At 40.8% G+C, this 7,238-nt stretch overlaps 3 pseudogenes; 1 reads left to right on the top strand and 2 right to left on the bottom strand.

Moving 5' to 3' along the window:
- Positions 1 to 396: 396 nt before the first annotated feature.
- Positions 397 to 516, bottom strand: LOC134947220 (5S ribosomal RNA; annotated as a pseudogene).
- Positions 517 to 753: 237 nt separating this feature from the next.
- Positions 754 to 873, bottom strand: LOC134945303 (5S ribosomal RNA; annotated as a pseudogene).
- A 5,621-nt stretch (positions 874 to 6,494) lies between these two features.
- LOC134937573 (5S ribosomal RNA) lies at positions 6,495 to 6,614 on the top strand (annotated as a pseudogene).
- Positions 6,615 to 7,238: the final 624 nt, after the last annotated feature.

Here is a 7,238-nt window from a genome sequence, read left to right on the forward strand (position 1 = left end):
AAGTGTTGGAAAGTAGACTCTTTTTTGGGAGCACTCTAATTCAGAGGGTGGCAATGTAATTTATTAATACTGATAAAACCATTTTTATTAGGTAACACATAGAATAAAATTTAAGGAGTATCTAAGTGAAAAATTAGAAGCTTTGCGAAAATATAGAACAGATTATAAATAATACGTGATATCCATATCACAATATACCAGTTGCCGGAAATTAATGGCTGCGGTAACAGAATTCATTAATTATTGCACATTAAGACTCATGTACTGTATGACCATCATTTGTTCAGCAGATATCCATTGTGGATTACAATAAATGCAGAGAGTTAAATCATAGGTCATGTGAGAGTCGGGTACCCAGTAGTATATATGTAGGTGATACTATATAGGGGAGTCAATTTCTTGCAGTACCAGGGTGTTCAGAGGTGGTCTCCCATCCTAGTACTAACCCGTCCTTTCACTGCTTAGCTTCCAAGGTCAGAAGAGATTGGGCATCTCCAGTGATGTATGACCGCAAATATTGTACTCACCCTCTTGAGTCACCTAAGTGTATGCAGCCATCTAGTTTAGTCACCCTGTGACATGGCAGCCACAAATAAGATATAAGCATGGGTGACGGCCTGTTTTGTGGAAAAAAGGTTTTTTAAACCACACAACATCCACAAATAGGGCTTGCCTTTCACCGATGCAAACCAATTTTTTGGAGATCCAAGTACCCAATATTTTGGGTGCGGATGACACTATAGGGGAATCAATTTGTTGCAGTACCTGGGTGTTCAAAGGTGGTCACCCATCCTATTACTAGCCCGGCCTTTCACTGCTTAGCTTCCAAGGTCAGAAGAGATTGGGCATCTCCAGTGAGGTATGACCGCAAATATTGTACTCACCCTCCTGAGTCATCCAGGTTTATAAATTGTGATAGAAAGATAAATAAGTATAAGCCAGCTTAATTTATTGTATAAGTGAGATTGCTTGTCTTCTACTTTGTATTTTTGCTGCTTTTTCTGTGAGAGTAACAGGGAGTTAGACCTTACAAACAATATGGGAGGGGCTGTGATTGAGGACCTCACTCAGTGCATGTCGTGCAAGATGTATGCACACCTGGAGCTACCGGCCCAGTGTGATTACATCTGCACGAGGTGTGTGCAAACGGTTGCCCTGGAAGCCCAGGTAACTGATCTAGAGCAAACCGTTACGCGACTGAGGGGGATTCACAATCTCGAGCGTAGTTTAGACAGAACGGTGGAGGAGTTGCGGGAGGGGTCACTGGTAGAAGAGGATGATGATCAGGTAGCCAGTTGGGTCACAGTTAGAAGGAAGAAAAAGAGGGGGAGGCACGACATCTCTAAACTATCAAACCCGAACAAATTTGCCCGATTGGACGAGGAATCGGAGGATGATAGTGAAGAAATGACGGTGCCGGAGGAGACTGCTCCCTCTAGCATCCAGAGGTGCGGTCCCTCTGGCGCGGTTGGGATAAAAGATACCTAGTCAGATGGTGGTGGTAGGGGATTCTATCATCAGGAAGGCAGATAGGGCAATCTGCTACCGGGACCGTGATCGCCGTACAGTCTGTTGTCTCCCGGGTGCTCGGGTACGGCACATCGCGGACCGGGTAGATAGATTGTTGGGAGGGGCTGGCAAAGACCCGGCGGTCTTGGTGCAAGTTGGCACCAATGACAAAGTTAGCGGAAGGTGGGATGTCCTTAAGAAAGACTATAGGGACTTAGGAAAGAAACTGAAGGCAAGGACATCTAAGGTAATATTCTCGGAATTATTACCCGTGCCATGCGCTAGTCCAGGGAGGCAGAGGGAGATTAGGGAGGTAAATGTGTGGCTTAGGGATTGGTGCAGGAAAGAGGGGTTTGTGTTCCTGGAACACTGGGCGGACTTCTCAGTCAGGCGCCATCTCTTTTGTCGTGACGGATTGCACCTGACTGAGGAGGGGGCAGCGGTGCTGGGGGGAAGGATGGTTAGAAGGTTGGAGGAGATTTTAAACTAGGAGCCTGGGGGGAGGGTTTAGCTAGAAACTGCGGGTCATTCAGTGAGAATAGTGGGGATGGCGGTAGTAAACGAAATGGGAGAGAAGTTGGGGGGAGGGTAAGAGCAGGCGGTAAGGTTACTAACATGGGTACTAAAAGGGATTATACCAAAGCACTAACCAATGACGATTACAGGTCATCCTTGCTACAAAAGGTAAAAGATGTCCCTAACGCAAGGGAAAATACTTATCTTAGTTGTATGTATGTAAACGCCAGAAGCATTACTGGTAAAAAGGGTGAACTAGAAATACTTGCAGCAAGCAAACAGTATGATATTATAGGCATTACTGAAACTTGGTGGGATGAATCTCATGATTGGACAGTCAATCTAGAGGGCTATACACTGTTTAGGAGAGACAGACTAAATAAAAATGGTGGAGGGGTGTGTCTTTACGTAAAGCCGTTTTTAAAACCTAATATATGGGAAGATATTCAGGAGGGGACTGTAGACACTGTTGAGACATTATGGGTAGAAATTGCATGCGGGGAAAAAGGAATAAAAAAGTTAGTATTGGGTGTATGCTATAGGCCGCCTGGTATCAACGCATCTGATGATGAATTGTTACTAAAGCAAATTGAAAGAGCAGCAGGAGTAGGAGACATAGTAGTGATGGGAGATTTTAACTATCCAGAGATAAACTGGAAAAACGACTTATGTGATACTGCTAGGGGCAATATGTTTTTAAACACACTTAATGATAACTACTTAGTCCAACTAATTGAGGAACCAACTAGGTACAATGCAATCTTAGACCTGGTATTAACAAACAATGGGGATTTGGTATCAGGTATTATAGTTGGGGAACCCATAGGAAACAGCGACCACAATATGGTCACATTCAATATCAGTTTCTATAAACAGCCCTATACTGGCTCAACTAGGACTTTAAACTTTAGCAAAGCAAATTTTGAAAAGATGAGAGTATTTTTCAGGGATATTGAATGGGAAGGTTTGTTTTTAGGAAAAAAAAAACGCAGAAATGGGAGGTACTAAAATTCCTGCTAGCTAAAAATACACTCAAATGTATTCCTATGAGTAGCAAAAAAAGGAATAAAAATCATAAACCGATGTGGCTTAACAAAAAGATTAAGGAACTTATGGGCAAGAAAAGGCGAGCATTTAAAAAATACAAATCTGACGGGGAAGCAGAGTCATTTCAGCACTATAAGGAATGTAACAAAATTTGCAAAAAGGAAATAAGAGCGGCTAAAGTAGAAACTGAAAAACTAGTAGCAAAGGAAAGCAAAGCGAATCCCAAAAAATTATTTAAATACATTAATAGCAAGAGATTAAAGAAGGAGAGTATAGGCCCTTTAAAAGACAAGTTGGGAGTCTTAAGCAAAAATGATAATGACATAGCGGACACACTAAATGAGTTTTTTTCAACAGTATTCACTAGAGAGGACCCAATTCAGGGACTGACACACAATCTCAATAATGAGAATATGACACTGATAGGTACTTATTTAAGCGAGGAAGTAGTCTGTGACCGATTAAAACATTTAAAGATTAATAAATCACCAGGGCCCGATGGCATTCATCCAAGGGTTCTAATGGAGCTTCACTCTGAACTGGCAAAACCGCTATCTTTGATCTTTAAGGATTCAGTTATATCAGGTATGGTTCCCAAAGACTGGCGTATAGCGGAAGTAGTGCCTATATTCAAAAAGGGAAGTAAAGCTGAACCAGGTAATTATAGACCAGTTAGTCTTACATCTATAGTGGGGAAAGTATTGGAAGGTATTCTAAGAGATAGTATTCAGAAGTTCCTTGAAACCAATAAGGTCATTAAAAGGAATCAACATGGGTTTATGAAGGACAGATCCTGTCAAACCAACTTACTTGGCTTTTATGAAACAGTAAGCGCAAACCTAGATCAGGGTAAAGACGTGGATGTAATCTATTTAGACTTTGCCAAAGCGTTCGATACTGTACCACACATGAGACTTATCTACAAGCTACAAGAATCAGGGCTAGGAAGCACAATATGCACTTGGGTCAAAAACTGGTTAGATAATAGGGAGCAGCGCGTTGTGGTTAATGGATCTTTTTCAACTTGGACTGAAGTGCTAAGTGGTGTGCCGCAAGGCTCAGTATTAGGACCGCTATTGTTCAATATTTTCATTAACGACCTAACAGAAGGTCTAGAGAGCATGGTGTCAATTTTTGCAGATGATACCAAATTGTGTAAGGCTATAAATACAGAGGAGGATGCCGAGTCTCTTCAGAACGACTTAGTTAAATTAGTAGCATGGGCAGCCAAATGGAGAATGCGCTTCAACACAGACAAGTGTAAGGTAATGCACTGTGGTAACAAGAACAAAAATTACACCTACCTACTAAATGGGGTAAAATTAGGGGATTCTGTACTGGAAAAGGACTTAGGTGTCCTCATAGATAGCAAGCTAAGCAGTAGTACCCAAAGTAGGACTGCAGCAAAGAAGGCTAATAAGATATTAGCATGCATAAAACGGGGTATTGATGCTAGGGATGAGAGTATTATACTCCCGTTATATAAATCACTAGTGAGGTCACACCTTGAATACTGTGTACAATTCTGGGCACCGTACTACAAAAAGGATATCCTGGAGCTAGAAAAGGTTCAGAGGAGGGCGACCAAACTAATTAAGGGCATGGAGACGATGGAATACAAGGAAAGGCTTGAAAGACTAGGCATGTTTACATTGGAAAAGCGGAGACTAAGAGGGGATATGATCAACATCTACAAATATATAAGGGGACAATACACAGAGCTTGCGCGGGACCTGTTTTTGGTTAGATCAACACAGAGGACTCGTGGTCACTCGCTCAGGTTAGAGGAGAGGAGATTCCGCACAATACGGCGTAAAGGCTTTTTCACGGTAAGGACAATACGTGTTTGGAATTCCCTGCCCGAGGGAGTTGTAATGGCGGAATCTGTCAACACCTTTAAGAATGGGTTAGATCAATTCCTAATGGATAAGGATATCCAGGGGTATGGTGCATAGTCATGCATTATAGTTACTATAAATAGGGATAAAATGCAACGGCTGACAGCAGCATCAGTCAGAAATTTTAGTCAAATCATCATGCATAGGAGACCACAAATAGGTTGAACTCGATGGACAATTGTCTTTTTTCAACCTCAGATACTATGTTACTATGTTACTATGTTATTGGCAGAAATTGAGATTTATATATACATATGGTACAATGGTCAAAAAAGCTGGTATCGCATACCCCGCACTCCGTTTTTTGCGATCTGCACATAAAATTATCAGCTTGTCAGCACAATTTTTTCTTCTCTTCTTCTTTTTTCTTTTTTCATTTTTCCTTGAGCAATTAGCAGCCATTAGAAGTGATACATTATTCTCCAGCCACATTGTCACTCCTATACTATGTTAAAGAGCAATACTGGATAAACTGTCCTAACCAGCAATACCACAAGGACTGTATACCCTCAGCATTAAGGTATACATAGCTGGGATTATCTATAAACATCAATAGCAAGCTAATAATAACCTTACAGGTATCATTGACTGTGTTTCTCCTTTGAAATTTATATATTCAACAATGGCAAATTTCAGCAAACGCTCTGAACTTAGAGCTCATTAGGCTCAAGCAAATCAAAAATTGTGCAAATTATCTACAAGCACCTAGTTCTATCCTGCTTTCCTATAATCACGCAGGTACTCATTTGAGGTTCTAGGCATCAGGCATCTCACAGCTATTGTCAGGTTTAGTGCATAGGGGTGTATTATAATTGATTATTTTGAAAACTTATTGCCATATTCATGCTGTGCAGCATAATTATATCCTGCACTTATATAGTGATTGAATTTGGCACGGCCGTTCTGGTGCCCTTTGGGCATTTCTAGGAGTGAAAGGCAAGTCCTAATTGTGGACATTGTGTGGTGTTCAGGAATTTTACCCACATAATAGGCCTTCACTCATATGTATACTGTTATCTGTGGTTGATATGTCACAGGGTGACTAAGCCAGGTGGCTGCACATTATCTCATTTAATTTTTTGACCATTGTACCATATGTATATATAAATCTCAATTTCTGCCAATCACAATTTATAAACCTGGATGACTCAGGAGGGTGAGTACAATATTTGGGGTCATACCTCACTGGAGATGCCCAATCTCTTCTGACATTGGAAGCTAAGCAGTGAAAGGCCGGGCTAGTAATAGGATGGGTGACCACCTTTGAACACCCAGGTACTGCAACAAATTGATTCCCCTATAGTGTCATCCGCACCCAAAATATTGGGTACTTGGATCTCCAAAAAATTGGTTTGCATCGGTGAAAGGCAAGCCCTATTTGTGGATGTTGTGTGGTTTAAAAAACCTTTTTTCCACAAAACAGGCCGTCACCCATGCTTATATCTTATTTGTGGCTGCTATGTCACAGGGTGACTAAACCAGGTGGCTGCATACACTTAGGTGACTCAAGAGGGTGAGTACAATATTTGCGGTCATACATCACTGGAGATGCCCAATCTCTTCTGACCTTGGAAGCTAAGCAGTGAAAGGCCGGGTTAGTACTAGGATGGGAGACCACCTCTGAACACCCTGGTACTGCAAGAAATTGACTCCCCTATATAGTATCACCTACATATATACTACTGGGTACCCGACTCTCACATGACCTATGATTTAACTCTCTGCATTTATTGTAATCCACAATGAATATCTGCTGAACAAATGATGGTCATACAGTACATGATTCTTAATGTGCAATAATTAATGAATTCTGTTACCACAGCCATTAATTTCCGGCAACTGGTATATTGTGATATGGATATCACGTATTATTTATAATCTGTTCTATATTTTCGCAAAGCTTCTAATTTTTCACGTAGATACTCCTTACATTTTATTCTATGTGTTACCTAATAAAAATGGTTTATCAGTATTAATAAATTACATTGCCACCCTCTGAATTAGAGTGCTCCCAAAAAAGAGTCTACTTTCCAACACTTCTTTGTTTTTTTTTTTTTTCGACTGCTTAAATTTGACTCTTGGGAGCACCACTGAAAGAAACAATTATTGGTACTAGGATTGATTATCCACATACCCCTAGTTGCTATATCTAGAAGCAATTCAGGGATAATTCAGTTTTTCAGAGGCTACTATTTATCAGATTGAGGACTTGTGCGGTTCCCAATACTTTTCCTCTAAATTTAGCCTTTTTAAGTACACAGTATTCCT

The sequence above is a fragment of the Pseudophryne corroboree genome, chromosome 1, assembly GCF_028390025.1.
Source record: "Pseudophryne corroboree isolate aPseCor3 chromosome 1, aPseCor3.hap2, whole genome shotgun sequence".
Lineage (NCBI taxonomy): Eukaryota > Metazoa > Chordata > Amphibia > Anura > Myobatrachidae > Pseudophryne > Pseudophryne corroboree.